The sequence below is a fragment of the Suricata suricatta genome, chromosome 2 (assembly GCF_006229205.1).
Source record: "Suricata suricatta isolate VVHF042 chromosome 2, meerkat_22Aug2017_6uvM2_HiC, whole genome shotgun sequence".
NCBI lineage: Eukaryota > Metazoa > Chordata > Mammalia > Carnivora > Herpestidae > Suricata > Suricata suricatta.
The window spans coordinates 170,475,548-170,493,390 of NC_043701.1; the positions used below are offsets into that span (position 1 = coordinate 170,475,548).

The 17,843-nt window shown below is 45.9% G+C and overlaps 1 long non-coding RNA gene across 1 annotated transcript; it reads right to left on the minus strand.

Annotated features, from left to right (window-relative positions):
• Positions 1-16,759: 16,759 nt before the first annotated feature.
• On the minus strand, positions 16,760-17,591 carry LOC115285905. Its single transcript, XR_003905746.1, has 3 exons — positions 17,454-17,591; positions 16,916-17,128; positions 16,760-16,798 (listed from the first exon to the last, which is right to left on the minus strand). It is a non-coding gene; the product is annotated as an uncharacterized LOC115285905 (long non-coding RNA).
• Between the last annotated feature and the right edge of the window lie 252 nt (positions 17,592-17,843).

The following is a 17,843-nucleotide window of genomic DNA, read 5'->3' on the forward strand; positions in this document are numbered from 1 at the left end:
TCAGGTCATGATCTCAGGGGTCGTGGGTTCGAGCCCTGCATCAGGCTCTGTGCTGACAGCTAGCTGAGAGCCTGGAGCCTGCTTTGTATTCTGTGTCTCCCTCTCTCTCTGACCCTACCCTGTTTGTGCTGTCTCTATCAAAAATAATTAAAAAACAAAAAAAAATTTTTTTAAATAAACCCGAATCCTATGTTAGAGTAAAAATAAGAATAATTAAGAGACACAGGCGCCTGGGTGGCTCAGTCGGTTAAGTGTCTAACTTCGGCTCAGGTCACGATCTCTCAGTCTGTGGGTTTGAGTCCCACGTCGGGCTCTGTGCTGACAGCTCGAGCCTGGAGCCTGCTTTGGATTCTGTGTCTCCCTCTCTCTTGGCCCCTCCCCTGCTCATGCTCTCTCTCAAAATTAAATAAACGTTAAAAAAGAGAGAGAGAGAATAACTAAGAGAAGAGCAAGAGCGGCAGCCATTTTGTGGAAGGCCAGCGCTCCACGGCAACTAATCCCAGGACATCATGACGTCCTCTCTACAGATGTCCTGGTGGCTGGCAGGCTGAGGAACGGCCACCGGCTTAGTCAGGCAGAAAATTATGGGTAAATAAAGCATCCTCCATGTTCACTCTCATGGTTTGCTACCAAGCTTTTCCTCTGCATATGGATTACTCTGAAAGGATATCTGTACTGTGACAAATTCAAGACACACCGCGGAACGGGTGACCTGTCTTCCAGCAAGACGCACCTTCATCATCTTGAAGGCAACAGAGATCGGCGTTTGGTTTCTAAGTGCTCCTGGAGGCAGTGAGTGGACTCTGCTTTCAAGTGGAGCGCGCACGACAGTGTCAAGTAAGCCCACGTCAGGAGGAAACAGCAGCGCACACTCCCACTGAGAGACAGCTGGCCTGCTGACAAACTGGAGACAAGGACGTGCAGTTTGGAACTAAATATGGAAGGTTCCAAAACTCCCTGTAAAGACCTCCCGTCACTCTGATGGAGCACTGGGTACGGCCATCCCGAGAATCACCACAGGCTCTAGTTAAACTTGTTTCTTCTCCAGAGAAGCCCCTGGCTGAGCACAGCGCCCCTCGACCACAGTGCGTGGTGGCCTTGAAGAGAACATCCCCAGATGGACCGCTGTAACGGGTGGTGGCCGGCCTGCCTGGGGTCACCCCCCAGACAGCCAGGTGGGGTCTTTCCCCTGAACGTGAGCGCCTGGGAGGAAAAATGCATCCTGACTTTTTGTCAGGTAGGTTTTATCAGATGGGTCCACTGCTGCCGCAAAAACACTCCCAAAATCGGTCACAGTGGCCTGAGGGAGCTGGTCACAGCATCATGGAGCCATTATATTCTCAGGAAGAAATCAGGCCCGCAGAGCTGGGGCCTTATCCACAGGGACAGAAGTGGCTTCAGAACCCAGGTGTCTAGAAATGTCCGTGCCGGCCTCATGGTTCTTTCTGTCTATCTATCTATCCATCCATCCATCCTTCCATCCAAGTTTATTTATTTTGAGAAAGAAAGAGCATGTATGAGCAGGGGAGGGGCAGAGAGAGAGGGAGACACAGAATCTGAAGCAGGCTCCAGGCTCTGTGCTGTCCACACAGAGCCCAACACGGGGCTAGAACTCATGAACCATGAGATCATGACCTGAGCCAAAGTCGATGGCTTAACCGACTGAGCCACCCGGTGCCTCTTTCTTGTACTACCGATGCCTCTAAGGCTGCAGAGACAATCACACTGCCATTTTCCTGCCCTACACATCAGAAAAGCTGGGAAGAGGATGTTCATTTGTCTACTGTTCACCTTGTCTGAAGACCGATAAAATGTTTCCATGCCCATAACAGAATGCACTTGCTTCCCCTGAGGTTAAATCTGTTATTTACGTAGGGCTTAAGCCTGGGCACAGCAGGAGGTGTCCCTGCTGTCTGGCTTCCTCCTGGGGAGGGTGGTGGGGAGCGGAGACGTGTGCCCCATGAATCTGAAATCACCAGCGCCGTGTTCCTCAGAAATCCCCAAATACCAGCTAACGTTCTCCACATTCTGTGCCCAGCCCTGGCGTAGGGGGCCGTGCTCACTGGGGCATCTGATCTCCACAATGCCACCAGGAAGTGGGGGTTGTCATTATCCTCTGAGGTTGATGATGTGCCCAGAGTCACACAAACAGTGCTGCCAGCCAAGGATTCAAGCCCTGGTTCCATGTGACCCTACAGCCACCAATGCCACTTTGTAGTGGGCACCAAAACCCTTCCTATTAAAACGGTGTCAATTTGGAATCCAACACATGTCAGAGATAGAGTACAAAAAAGAAATCTTAGGAGGTAGTGTTAAATTACATACAAAAATAGATTCAAAACATGTCAAAGTCCATTAAAAAAGACAAATGACATTAATTAAGAATTTGTTATTTTTCCATCTGAGCCAATCCACAAAAGACCTCCCTGTCCCAAGCAACGTTCCATTTCTCTAGGTTGAAAGAAAAGAACCGCATGTTTTTACAGCAGTGTAAACCTGACTTTGCATGAATTCAGGATGATGGTAACTTCTTACCTAAGAGATTCCTTTTCTTTATTAAAATACAAGGATGGGCGCCTGGGTGGCTTTGTCGGTTGAGTGTCTGACTTTGGCTCAGGTCATGGTCTCACAGTTCGTGAATTCGGGCCTCACACTGACAGTGTGGAGCCTGCTTGGGATTCTCTTTCTCTCCCCCTCTCTCTTCCCCTCCACCACTTGTGCCGTGTCTCTCTCTCTCTCTCTCTCAAAATAATAAATATACTTAAAAATTTTTTTAAATAAAATACAAGGAAAAGTTTTGAAGAATAGCAAATAAGATAATCAATACATCCTTTCTGCCTGGAAATAAGAAGCCTTCAGAAACAGACTCGCAGTAAAGTTTGAGGTCACAACACAGCCACACCCAGCTCTTCTTCAAGTGACTAATGGTCCTTGCCTATGAAACAAACAGCGGGTTCCAGAAAAGCCAGATGTCTTCAATGTCTGTGCCCAGCATTTCTGTTTGCCATCCACACCGATTCTTTCTTTGATGTCCCTTCCTTTTGCGTGTGCAGGTGCAGGGTAACTTAATTTAAGGCACCATCAACGTGGTTTTCAAAACCAGCTCCAGTAACACCGAGAGTCTACAATCAGGGTGAGGCACTTGAAAGGGTTCTTCTGTTTCATTTGAAAATTGATCTCTGCCGTGCTCGTTCATAATCCTCATTACAATTACTGGGAATTTAGAAGGCTGGGATTGCTTTCTCATTTGGAGGAAAGGCTAAGAAGATTTTCACAACGCTCTGTTTCCAGGCTGGGCACCATAGCTGTGTCTGGATGTCAGGCTCTTGTTCAGGCTGGGTGTGTGAAGAAGAAAGGCAAGGAGATACTCCTAGGAGAAATGGAAGACAGAAATATGCCACTGGGCAGTTTAGGGGCTTGTGAATCTTTCTGCTGATGCACTTCTAATTCAGGGCAAGGCCGGGGGAGGGAAGTGGGCTGGTGAGAAAATGGAAAGCACATTTTAAGCCAGGGAGAGCTCTGAAATCTTATTATGCTGAGTAATTGCAGACGGCTTAGAAATCCCTGGACTTGGGAGATCTGGCATCAGATGAGGACAAGTGATGTGATCATGCCTGCGTGGAAGTTGGAGAGCCCCAGAGGAGCCACGGTACCGAATTTCTTTATTGCGTGTCCTTGACATTGTCCCTCCAGTGCCATGTAGCAAGGGGCGTATCTATGCAGGGCCTTGAAACAACTAGCTGCTTAGGTCAGGGTGGACTTCGTTCAGAAACTGGTGGCACAGGCAGAGGTTCAGCAGACCTTCAAGAGGCTGCTCCAAGAAACAGAGAAAACTACAACTACCTTCTCCGATCCCCTCTGTAGAACCCAGAAGGATCGGGATTCTTCTCCTTTGTGTTGAGATACAAATCCAAATAGTGGTTCAAAAAATTTTAGGGGCCTCTCGGTGGCTCAGTCAGTTAAGTGTCTGACTTCAGCTCAGGTCATGATCTCTTGGTTCATGAGTTCGAGCCGTGCATTGGGCTCTCTGCTGCAACTGCAGTGGCTCAGTCAGTTAAGTGTCTGACTTCAGCTCAGGTCATGATCTCTTGGTTCATGAGTTCGAGCCGTGCATTGGGCTCTCTGCTGCAACTGCAGAGCCCGTTTCAGATCATCTGCTCTCCTCTCTGCCCCTCCCCTGCTCACTTTCTCTCCCTCTCTAAAACAAATATTAAAAAAAAAGAAATTTAAAAAAATTTAAATGCTGAAGAGTCCATAAACCCTCCAGAGAGTCATGATGTGGATACAACTTAATAACAGAAGTCTGGGAACAGGGCATTGCTTGAAGAAAACTGAGTAGGCACGGCGCTGTTTGGTCTACTCCCCATCAGAATCAGAGATTTGAATCTGGGTGACTGGAAAGTAACACTTCACTTCTCTAACCTCACCTACCTCTCCATTCAGTTAAGAGTAAAACTCATAGAACAGAAATGTCAAGACCAATTACATGTACCGTTCGGAACTTAATTTTTCTTTCTTTCCGGAAGCTGCTGCATTATCATTAATCAAGACAAAGCTTGCAACACCATAGCTATGGAAAACCTTCACATAATCATTCGGTCCTTGTTTTTTTTTCCTACTTTGTTCCTTTTCAGCTAATGCAAATGAATTTTTTCCCCCTAAACATCTCCCACTTCGGGAAAGACTCTGACAACCCCTCATAAGCTCGCGCATTTTGTGACAGATCTATGATTATCTTTAAGGAGGCTTGTCAGGGAAGTACACTCAAGCTTCTTTTTTGTTGTCCTGATTTTGAAGAGTGCAGTGAACTCACTGATGTTCTAATGAGAGCCTTCTGCACCTCTGAAAAGAGGGGGATGGATGGGACTTATAGAAGGTAGTGGTTACCATTAACAAATAAAAGCAAAATAAATAAACATTCTGAACCAAGTCGTGCTAAAGAAAATAAGCCTGGACCAGGGAAACTGAGGCAATAGGAGTGGAAGTGGTCTAGTTGAGTAAAGGGATCCATGGGGGGAGGGGACACCTGTCCCAGGACACAGAGGCTGTGGGTTTTGTGGTGGTAGTTCTGCAAGGCAGATGGATATAGCAGGAAACCAGATTCCTTCTGATTACAGAGAAGAGCTCGACCACAGTGAGATGTGTCTGTATGTGGAATGGACAGAAAAAACCATGCACCCCTGATTTTCAGAAGTGCTCGAGTAGAGGCTGGGTAATCACCTGGCAAGAAGCATGTGAAAAGGGTTGCTCCTTTGGGTCGGACGCAAAACTAGATGACAAAAGGCTGAAGGTGCCTTCTAGCTCTAGCAGTCTGCTATTCCCTGGCTTTGGACCACCAATAACCCACTCTGGGTTTCGGTTTCCTTCCCAGGAAGAGGAGAGACATGTCAGGAGATAGACATCAAAGATGGTTCCCAGCCCGAGATGGGGTAAGGCCATCACTGGGTAAACGAGTGTATGTTTGGAGGAGTGCTGAGGCCTCCGAAGTCACTGCCCAACCTGGAAGAGGTCACCGGACTCCCCTGGGCCTTGCTCTGTGGTCTTTCCTATAATCTGTAGACAAGACTGAAGGCTGGGTCACCAGAAGCCCACCGAGTGCTTGAAGCACCACAGCAAAGAGTAGCAGGTCAAATGACTAATGTCAAAACATTTGTGAGACCGAGGTTTTCTGAAGTGTATTTCAGACGATATCAACGAGGAAGAGCACCGAGACAATGCCTTAGAGTTTCATGGGATGAAAGAGAATCCTTAAACCTTAATCATAATTCACAGGATGAGCTATTTTCCTCCGATGAGAGGAAAGTCTTGCATTTCAGAGCCTGCAAACATGGGCAGGAGCCCCTTGCCGTAGCACCGAGTCCAAAGAACATCCTTTGAAACTGAGGCATGTATTATCTTCCTCGAAAAAGATTCCAGCCACAAACCACCTGATGTCTCCAGCATGGTAAAAGGGCTTGTTGATAGGGGTTCAAGAAGCACAACTACTCTGCGTGAGGCTCTACCCAGAATGCCGCCTCTCAGTTCCCCTCCTGTTCAGTATGCACGGCCTTCTAAGCCAGTGGCCCTAACGTAGGGCTGGGGGATGGAAAGGTACACAGACTCACTGCCTGTGATCCAAGATGGTAAACATGACAGGATAGAAGCCTGGGTGTGTGAGATCTCCTTTCTCCCATTATATCGAAGTAATTCCATACCCCAGTGCCCCAGAGGTTCTCACTCCTGTCTCACATCCTTGAGATGTCGGTGTTGTTCCCATTTTATAGCAAAGGCATTGGGGATTTAATGGCTTGTCCATGTCTGCATAGCTAGTAAGTAAAAGAGCCAGACCTTGAACCGAGGTCTCCTGAGTTCTAGGCTGTGGCCTTTGCCCTTTGCTGTATGGTAGTAGGTTGAGTCGTGTCATTCCCCCCACCCCCCACCAAGTTCATGTCTACCCAGAACCTCAGAATGTGACCCTCTTTAGAGCTAGGGTCTTTGCAGATGTGTTTAATTAAGAGGAGGTCATACTGAACTAAGGTAGGTCCTATGTCTACTAACTGGTATCTTTATGAGAAGACCGTGTGAAGACAGCATGGGGGAAGAGGTCCTGTAAAGATGGAGACAGAAATTGGAGCAATGCAGCTACAAACCAAGGAAGGGCAAGGAATGCCAGCAACCAACAAAAGCTGGGAAGAGACGAGGAAGGATTCTTTTCTTAGAGCCTACAGGGTCCCTGTCGGTCTATCGACACCTTGGTTTCAGATTTCTAAGCACCAGGGCTGTGAGAGAATAACTTTATGTTGTTTGAAGCCATTCGGTCTGTGGCCAGTGCTACTGACACATCTGTGCAAACCTGCCAACTTGGATGTACAGGACGATGTGTCCCATGGGCATCCCACCACACTCGCCCCTTTTGCAGCCGAACTCTGACCTCTGCTGCTTATTATAAGCCAGCATTTACAAAGCAACGGAGGCTACTGACAACTCTACGCACACAGAGCTGCTTTGACGCAAAGGGCAGCACCCGAGTCCATCACTAGGCTGGTTAAGCAAGAGGTCACAGAACATCAGGTGACAGACAGCTTCTGAAATGGCCCTCAAAGACCCCCTCCCCCTGACATCCACACCCTTGTGTGATCCCTTCCCCTGATTATTGACCGGACGTGTAACAGCTCACTGTCTACCGAATCTGGCAGAAGTGATGGGCTGTCACTCCTGAGCCTCCAGTGTGTGTCTTGTTCTCTGTCTCTTGCTTTCTCCTCCCCTCACGGTGATGGACGGCGGGCGCCATGTTGTAACTGCCCTATAGGGAGGCCCGTGTGGCAAGGAACCGAGAGAGGGCTTGGCCGGCAGCCCAAAGAAATTGGAGGATCCTGCCAATATCACGTAAGTGAGCTAAAGAGCAGATCCACCCCAGTTAACCCTGAGAGGGCTGCAGCCCCAGCCAACCTCCTGATTATAGCCCGCGAGGGACCCTGAGCAGAGGATCCCATTCCGATTCCTGACCCACAGAAGTTAGGAGAATAAGTGTTATGTTAAGCCGCTAACTGTGGGATAGTTGTTTTTTTGTTTTTTGTTTTTTTTTTTAACACAGCCATAGAGGACTAACTGCTACAGACAATGTTTGTGACACCTGCACCCTCCTAGGTGGAAACTTAATCCTCAGTGTGATGACATGAGGAGGTGGGGCTTTGGGGGACCTGTCTAGGTCAGACGTGAAGCCCTTATGAATATGAATGAGATTAGTACCCTTATGAAAGAGACCCTTTAGAGCCTCCTCTCCCCTTCTACCATGTGAGGACACAGCAAGATGACAGCCATCTATGAAGCGGAATGTGGCTAGACACCGAGTTTGGCAGCTCCTTGATCTTGGACTTCCCAGCCATTCAGAACTGGGAAAAATAGGGGCACCTGGGTGGCTCAGTCAGTTAAGTGTCCGGCTTCAGCTCAGGTCATGATCTCATGGTTCGTGGGCTCGAGCCCAGCGTCAGGCTCTGTGCTGACAGCTCAGAGCCTAGAGCCTGTATTTGGATTCTGTGTCTCCCTCTCTCTCTGACCCTCCCCTGCTGGCACTGTCTCTGTCTCTCAAAAATAAATAAAAAACATTAAAAAAATTTTTAATAAAAAAAAAATAACTGGGAGAAATAAATTTCCGTTGTTTATAACCCATCCAGTCTGTGGTATTCTGATATAACAGCGCTCACTAACACATTAATACTGTTTGTTAAATCAATTTAAAACACGAGAAACAGGGGTGCCTGGGTGGCTCAGTTAGTTGAGCATCTGATTTTGGCTCATGTCATGGCCTCACAATTTGTAGGTTTAAGCCCTGCTTTTCTTTCTAGAAAGCAACTTTATTCAAGCCGGCACTGCTCACTTAGGTTCGTATTCGAAGAACTGAGCCCCGAACACCACATGGTCTAGTTTTTTATACATTTTATATTTCTTTGTCTCCCATATATGGTGACACACAAACATGCAGTCTGATTAAGTGGCCTTATGTTACAAGGTCATGAAAGATGTTGTCATATTCATTATAGCCAGGTTTCCTTGAGGGTTTTTTAGTTCTTTTTTTTTTTACTTTTTTTTTTTCTTTCCTTAGGGAGGGGACCCTACAACAGCCACACCTTGGCCACATCTTTTACCTTGCTTAGAATGCCTCTCACACTCCTATTTACCCTGCAAAGACTAACTTAAGTCCCACCTTCTCCAGAAAGCCTGTCCTAAGCCAGTGGTGCTCTAGAGTTGGCTCATGTAAGCTCACAGGGGTCAACTGGTAATTTTTCAGGAATTTTGCAAGCCAATTATTGAACATGGGCATTACTAAAAATTAAATTATGTAAACTTACAATGAAAGAAGTTGTATTAAAGACAAAGGTAGTAAATGCTCAGAAGTCAGCATTTCTGAATCAGAATACATGGACAATAATCTATGCGGGAGTTTAATGGCCCCAGCGGCCCCTTTGTGGTGGAACCACTCTATAATCGTGTGCTCTTGTGTGTCACCTCCCAACTCCACATCTCGTGAAGTCAACTTGGTGACTTGAAATTGACCCTGGTGGCATCATGGTATTTACACCACGGAAAGTGGCAAGTGTTACAAAGTAAACCTTTAATTTTATTCCCCAGCAGCCGGTTGTTAAACATTTACCAGAACCACTACTGATTCCAGACAAAGTAATCCCTCTGAATTCTAAACTCTCATAATACTTTCTAACTTTTCTGCTCATTTAGCGTTTGCTGCTTTAGTTACCAGGTACATTTCTTGTATGTGTGTGTACACACACATGCATTCATGCCTTCTCCCCCTAACTGGGTTATCGCTAGCTGTAGGGGCAGGAACAGTGTCCCCTTTATTGTTTCTGAGCTGCCCTTTCCTTAAATAACGGAACAAAACACACTCTCCTCCCCAGTGTGAAACCCAGCACCATCTCTAGACTTCCCAGCACTCCTCCTAGGGGCTCACATTCTCACCATCTCCCCTACTTCCATCCTGGCTCCTTGACCTCCTGTTGTTGCACCTCGGTTTCTACCCCCACCAACCCCTATGACTCCTCCTTCACCACCACCCCTCTTCCCAGCCCAGCACCATGGACATGGCAATATAACTTTACCAAGGGTCTGGTTTGGATGGAACTGGAAAACAGCACAGAAATCAGTAATAATTCAACATCAGGCATCACTTCCCTGATAGATACATTCCCATCATCAGGGACCCCTCCTTGCCCCTTTTCTCAGTAGTCCCTTCTCCACTAAGACCTTTGTCTCCATGTTTGAGGGTTCTCAATCTTCTGTTCCTTATCCAAAAAATGAAAACCACACTTGGTATAACTTTATGATGCCAAGAGATTTGTTATGGATCCCTCCTCAACAAAGGACCCATTTTGCACATAAAAATTTTATGATAAAAACTCTGGGGCACCTGGGTGGCTCAGTCAGTTAAGTGTCTGACTTTGGCTCAGGTCATGATCTCATGGTTCGTGGGTTCGAGCCCCGCATCGGGCTCTGTGCTGACAGCTAGCTTAGAGCCTGGAGCCTGCTTCAGATTCTGTGTCTCCCTCTCTCTGTGACCCTCCCATGCTTGCACTGTCTCTCTCTCTCTCTCTCTCTCTCTCTCTCTCTCTCTCTCTCTCTCTCTCTCTCAAAAATAAATAAAAACCATTAAAATTTTTTAAAATTTAAAAAAAAATTTAAAAACTCTCACTAAAGTAGAAATAGAAGGAATATACCTCAATATAATAAAAGCATATATGACAAGCCCCCAGCCAACCTCATACTCAAGGATCAAAATCTGGAACTTCTTCCTCAAAAATTGGGAACAAGGCAAGGATGCCCACTTTCACTATTTATTTTTCTTAATTTTTAAAAATGTTTTTATTTATTTTTGAGAGAGAGAAAGACAGCATGAGCAGGGGAGGGTGAGAGAGAGAGGGAGACACAGAATCTGAAGACCACTCCAGGCTCTGAGCTAGCTATCAGCACAGAGCTTGACACGGGGCTCGAATCCATGAACCATGAGATCATGTTCTGAGCCGAAGTCAGATGCTTATCCAACTGAGCCACCCAGGTTCTCCCCACTTGCACTATTTTAATTCAACATAGTAGTAGAAATCCTGGCCAGAGCCATTAGGCAAAAAACAAAAAGCCATCCAAATTAGAAAGGAAGAAGTAAAATTATCTCTATTTGCAGATGACATGATACTATGTATAGAAAACCCTAAAGACACCACCAAAAACTGTTAGAATCTAATAAATTAATTCAGTGAAGCTTCAGGATACAAAATCAATATACAAAAAAACCAGTGGCATTGCTATACCCTGATGATAATCAAAAAGCAAAATTAAAAAAACAATTTTATTTATAACGGCATAAAAAATCTAGAAATAAACCTAACCAAGGGGGCTAAAAGACTTGCACAATGAAAACTCTAAGCTGTCAATGAAAGAAGTTGAAGATGACACAAATAAATGAAAGACCGGCTGTGCTCGTGGACTGGGAGAATTCATATTGTTGGAGTGTCCGCACTACCCACAGGAATCTCCACATGCAACGTCACCCCTATCAACAACCGGGGAAAGTGCCAATCCCAATGGCGCTTTTCACAGAAAGAGAACAAATAATCCTAAAATGTGTATGAAACCACAAAAGACCCCAAATAGCCAAAGCGGTCTGGAGAAAGAAGAAGAATGGTGGAGGGGTCACGCTTCCTGATTTCAGACTATATTACAAAACTGCGGTAATGAAAACAGTATGATATTGGCATCAAACTAGACAGAGAAGTCAATGAAACAGAACAGAGAACCCAGAAATAAACAAACAATTGTATGGTCAATTAATTTACAACAAAGGAGCCGCGGAAATGGGGAATGAGTTGTCTCTTCAATAAACGGCCCCAGCAAAACTAGGCAGCCACAAGCGAAAGAATGAAACTAGACCACTGTCTTACACCACACACAAAAACAAATCAAAATAGATTTTTAAAAAGTTGAACATAAGACCTGAAACCATGAAATTCCTAGAAGAAAACACAGGCAGTAAGCTCCTTTACGTCAGTTTTGTGATGATTTTTTTGGATTTGACACCAAAACTGAAGGCAACCAAAGCAAAAATAAACAGGTGGAACCACATCCAACTAAAAAGCTTCTTCACAAAGGAAACTATCAACTAGTGAAAAGGCAACGTACTGAATCGGAGAAAATGTTTGCAAACCATAACTCTGATTAGAGGTTAAAATCCAAAATATATAAAGAACTCGTATAACTCAATGGCAAAAAAAAAAAAATCTTATTAAAAAATGGACAGAGAAATTGAATAGGCATTTTCCCAAAGAGGACATACAGATGGACAACAGAAACATGAAAAGGTGCCCAATATCATTAATCAGGGAAATGCAACTAACTCCACAGTGAGATATCACCTCATACCTATTAGAATGGCTGGTATCAAAAAGAAATAACCAGCATTGGTGAGGACGTGTCGGGAAGTTCCACTACAATATGATCCAACCATCCCACCTCCGAGTATTTACCCAAGAGAATTTATTTCTATTAAACGTTTGTTTATTTTGAGAGCAAGATTGAGAGCAAGCAGGGGAGGGACAGAGAGTGAGGGGAGAGAAAATCCCAGGTAGGCTCCAATCTGTCAGTGCAGAGCCCAATGTGGGGCTCGAACCCACAAATGGTGAGATCAAGACCTGAGCTGAAACCAAGAGTAGGATGCTTTACTGACTGACCCACCCAGATGATCCTAACCAAAAGCATTTATTTTTTTAAATTTCTTTTCATGTTTGTTTATTTTTGAGAAAGAGACAGAGACAGAGACACAAAGCACAAGCCGGGGAGCGGCAAAGAGAGAAGACGACAGAGAATCCAAAGCAGGCTCCAGGCTCTGAGCTGTCAGCACAGAGCCCCATGTAGGGCTCACACTCATGATCTGCGAGATCACGACCTGAGCCGCACTCAAACGCTTAACCGATTGAGCCACCCAGGAGCCCCCTAACCAAAATAATTTAAAACGGGATGTTGAACAGCTCACTGCACACCCACGTTCACTGGAGCATTATTCACAATATCCAGGAGGTAGAGGAAACCTAAATGTTCATTAACAGATAAACAAAATATGGTCTATACATGCAATGACATACTATTTAGCCTTTAAAAAGAGAAAATCCTGCCATGTGCTATAATAGGAATGAATCTTCAGGATATTTTGCTAGTGTAATACACCAGTACCCAAAAGAGAAATACTGCATGTTTCCATTTATACAAGGTATCTAAAGTAATCATGTTCATAAAAACAGAAAGTAGAATGTGGTTGCCAGAAGTAGGGAGAGAACAAAAAGAGGAGTTCTTGGTCAATGATATAGAGTTTCAGTTTGCAAAATGAGAAAGTTCTAGAGCTCTTGTTGTACAACCAGGTACATACTGTTAACAATATTGTAGTGTACGATTAAAAATTATGAGGGTAAATGTGTGTGTTTTACCACAAATTTTTTTAAAAGGGCAGAGACCAATGTCATTCTAAAAATACGTGATTCTATAACAGAACCCTAGAAACAATACAAGACAATCACGTGTGTGCCTGATATAAATTATTTGTGGACTCTGGTTTTGGAATATCTAGATTGCTCTTCACCACTAGCATCATGGATAAGAGGTAAGTCTAATGAGGTGGTCAAGTGTCTCATTGAGCCCACTTTTAGTCCTGGGACATTCCATACACTCGATATTCTTTTTACGATTGGAAAAAAGTCTTCTCTCCTGTTGTAAGTGCAAATGCACATGATAGACACAGCAAAGGGATGGCCGCACACGGGGAGTGCTGGAGGGAGCCTGTCACCTGTTACCACCACCCAAGGCTGGTCCAGGTCCTGGCCGAGCACCTGCCTCTGCTGAACCTCATCCTGTGTATCCAGAACCCAGATGACTGGTGCCTACAGAGGGTCTTCCTTTCTGCCGGAGAGTAGCCTGCTGGGAACCTCCGCCCTTCCTAAGTGAACTCACAGTAGATTCTTTAGAGAGCCGAAAAATCCTCTTTACCCTTCATTCTTTATTTTGTGAGTGAACATTATTGTGAACAGTGTTTTCTTGAAGCAGGGTTCCCTGTCCAATCACACTGGATGGTTTTTCTAACGTTCATGCCAAAGGAAGGCCACCCATCATCATAATGGCTTTGCTACTCCCCTACAAGAAAAATCTTTAAAAAAAAAAAAAAAAAAAAAGGAGAGCAGCAGACGTCTGAGAGAGGGTCATACTGCTAAAGACAGTTTCCACATGGGAGTTGTCCTGCTTCTCCCCGGTGACCCAGAAGCAGGGTCTCAGAGTCTGTTCGAACAGCCCATGCCAATGCGGTTTGAGGTCTGGTGCGTCCCTTGGAAGAATTTTAATGCTTTCGACAGACTATATATTAAAATGTCGGTGTCCTCCTTTTAGAGTTTCCAGCCTGTGTTTGCACTGAGCTCCGTCCAGATAGAAAGGGGAATAAAATACTCAAAGTGTTCTTTACTGCAGGGTTCAGCCAGTTATGGACCAGCCTTTATTATCAGTGGCACCAAAGTCCGCACCATCTGCCCAGCCTGGAGACTCCAAATGGCACCCCAGTGCTGCAAGCCTCGTATAGACTTGGGGTTTGGAAAAGATCAGTTTGGATCTTTCAAGTGCACCACAGTCCACCTCCCATGCCTGGATACATTTATCAAAATGATTCTACGTCCAAATTAACATCAGAGGATTTTGGCCACAGTGCCCCCATTTATGTCATAAAATCATGCATTTTCAGAGCTAGAAAGGATCCAAGAAGTCTTTTAAGTCAATGCCTTCATGCGACGGAGGAGGAAACCGGCAGGCATGGAGTCAAAGAGTGCCATCAAAGGACAGGTGTTGGTTGGTAACAGAGACTGGGCGCAAAGCCAGCCAGGCCCCCCGATTCCCCACAATTATATCTTCCCATTACAGCCTGTCAGAGTTTCCGGATAACCAAAGCATTGACAAGACCCTGCCATTGATTTGCTATGAGAAAATTCCAGCAGAACCTAGAGATTTGGAATTTTGTGTTCATATGATTTGATGTGTTCAACTGGAAAAAGATGATTTTTGACTTTTCTAGAAGCGATCTGCTTACTTAGTTCACTCATGTTGAGTGTTCTGTACCAGATTCATGCTCAGGAAATTCATGTTCCACCAACATCCAACCCATTTCTCCTGCATTTTCACCCCTGGAAGGGACGCTCTGGGCCCTTGAAGGCAGGCTACTAGGGGTAACAGGTTAGGTCTGGGATTTTTTTTGGTATTTGGTCCTGGGGATGTCACTTAAGGAAGCCACTGATTCAAAAGCCAGAGGACCTGGGTTTGATTGAGAGTCTGACCAGTCCCTGGCTGGCTCCCTCAGAAAGGCTCAGTGCTGGCCTGGCCTGCAGGAGGGTAAAGAGCTCTAGCACTAAACTCTAAGCTTCAGCGCATGCCAACTGCCAACTTCCTTGTCGGTCTCCACGCTTTGTTCTTCTGCGCCTAAGGGGTAGCCTCTCATGGCATCATCTACCGGGTTCCGTGGTTTGTTCTCTGCACACTCACTCACTGTTTCCCTTAACTCTATGAGAGATATCCCTACTGCTGGGTTCTGGATTCCTCAGGCCTCTGTCCTGCCCTCCTCTTGGGACCTGGGACAATGTGAACTAGACCTCTCCAGGGCTGAAGGCTCAGCTGGCTGGGCTTGAATGAAGCACCTGGTGGTCCTGACCCCACATGTCTGTACATTCAGCGATGCCCCAGAAGAATGGGGGGCCTGTAGACTAAACAGCTCTCTGGCTTCCCTCCGTCTCTACCGAGTCTGATCCAGCCCTCCTTCAGCTCTTGGGTGGGTCCTACTCCAGATCAAGCCTATGTTGTTTTACGAAAGCCAAGGGGGGGTGGGCAGGCTAACTACACATGACTTAAAGAAGTGTTGTACACATACAAATATGCAAGCACATGTATTATTTCTCTGGTTTTTGGCATGAAGGCATACTGAACAGGGCACCAAGAATTTGGCCATTAGAAAATAAGGCTGTTGGGTCTCATAAGGTAAGTTTGATTATTGTCTTTAAAACAATCTGGTTCTACACGGGAGCTGAAATGTTCTCATTAAATGAAGATGAAAATTTTGATATGAACATGGTGATGGGTCTCTCCTTGTCCCCAGGCTACCATGGATGTCCCTGATATGTGGAAACTCACTAGCCTTAGAAGAGAGATCCAAACAAGAGTGAATTTTGAGGACCTATTCGGAAAGCATGTGTGCCTTATAAAAATACTAAATTGGGTGACACAATGAATAGTCTCTGTTTCTATTTAAGTTTTGTTGATCAACAATCTGGGTCATGATTTTTTTCCCTTGACAATTTCCAAAAGCATGCACCTTCTTTATACAGTTCTCAAAAATGAATCCAGCTCGGGCCGCTGTCCTATGCTCAAGACTTAGCTTTTTCCCGGAGCCCTGAGAAAGGTCATGCAGGAAGTGTAGGGGGAATAAGCTGACGACCCCTGGGTGGAAAACAGTGCAGCCTGAGCTGACAGAGCAGCAGTGGAGGCCCCCAGAGGCCCAAGAAGATGAAGGCTCCCAGCTGATTTGGTGGTGGGGTGGTAAACACAAAGTCAGGAGTGTGGTAGTCACAGAGGCTGATCATGCCGAGTAAGTTACAGAACAACTGGTGTCAGGTCCCCTTTGACTTCTCGTTCTGTCCTGACCCCAATAATTTAGAGACGTAAGATTTGTACAGTCAGTTCTAAAGTTATTTCACATGGTAATTTCTTTTCACTTGCCAACTTTCGAAATGATTTTCTAAACTATCTTCTGTTGGATTCAACCAAAGTAGAGTCAGAAGCAGATTCATCTGTGAGTGATTAACAACGGAGGTGCTCCCATGAGAAACCAGCAAAACGGGAGTGGGCGGGGACCAGCTACAGCAACCTAAGGGCCATGCCACCAAAGAAGGTTTCAGGTTGGAGTCTTTGGAAGCAAAGCACTCAGCAACTGGGAGATAGATGCACTGAACCAGGGAGCAGGCTCCAAGGGGGTCCACGTGTAGCACAGATAGTGTCTGCTGCACCTAGTAGCTCCCTTGGTCCCTAAACAACTCGGGGAGACAGGAGGGATTATAGCCTCCATTTACAGACTTCGGAAGCTGAGATAAAGAGAAACCATACTTGAGGTCACACGCGCTAAGTGTAAACAAGACATACAGAACTCACCTGGCTAGGTGACTCAGGGTGGCTCAGTCAATCAGACTCGATTTCGTCTCAGGCCGTGATCTCACGGTCATGGAATGGAGTCCCATGTTGGGCTCTGCAGGGACAGAGTGGATCCTGCTTGGAATTCTTTTTCTCCCTCTCTCTGCCCTTCCCCCACTGGTGCACATGTGCTCTCTCTCAAAATAAATAAATGAACTTAAAAAAAACTCACCTGGCTGTGCTTGCTTGGTCTTCCAGACTCTTCTTCCTCTCTACCACAGAACGGGATTCTTCCTACTGTCCACGGCAGCTTCCCTGCTGGCCTTGGCAATGTGCGTCCAGGGGAAGCAAGGTAATTAGCAAGTCAGAGCAGCTGCGTTCCAAAGCCAGCTGGAAATTACTTTTGGATTTGTTGATATTGCCAATTATCCAGCTTCTTAGCCCCCTAAATCAGAACAGATAATTAGGATTTGGGAACAGTTGTGTGCCTATAAATCTTAACAGCTCTAGGAAACAGATTCAGAATAGGGTTGTTTTTGATAGACATTTTGATAGACATCCTCCTAATGTGCCCTGCATTGTCCCAGGCTGCTCCTGTCTGGGGCGGGGCCCTCCCTTCTGCTCACTCCCCACACACGTGCTCCTGGCCATCAAGACCCCTTGTTTAAGCCTCTGAGCAAGTCTTGCCAGAGACCCTCACTGCCCCCAAAGGGACTCGCCACCGTGGACATCGGCAGTGCAGCCTTTTGGCGATATCCCGCCCTGCCTACCTTTCGAATGGGTTTCTTTCTTTCTGCCAGAAGCGAAGATCTGCTTCTTAGGACCGGGTTCACATCCAACACCACCGCTGAGTATTTTCTGCGAAGTCCAGCATGATGTTTGGAAAACAGTAGATGCTGGAACATGCAGTCACTTCATTTTGGAGACAAGAAAAACGGAAGCACTAGGAGAAATCCACACAGATAACGCACGAGCCCCCGGCCACGTTCAGCTTGGAAACGCTTCCTGTCCATTTTCCTTGTCAAAACCAGGACCCGAAATCTCTGTCAGAGGCCACCCCTTTTAGGGTTGGCAAAGAAAGGGGCAGGCTCTGGAGTCAACCTGACTGCCTGCGTGCCTAAGTGTGGGATCTCAGGCAAAGCTACTTCCTGTTCTCTGCT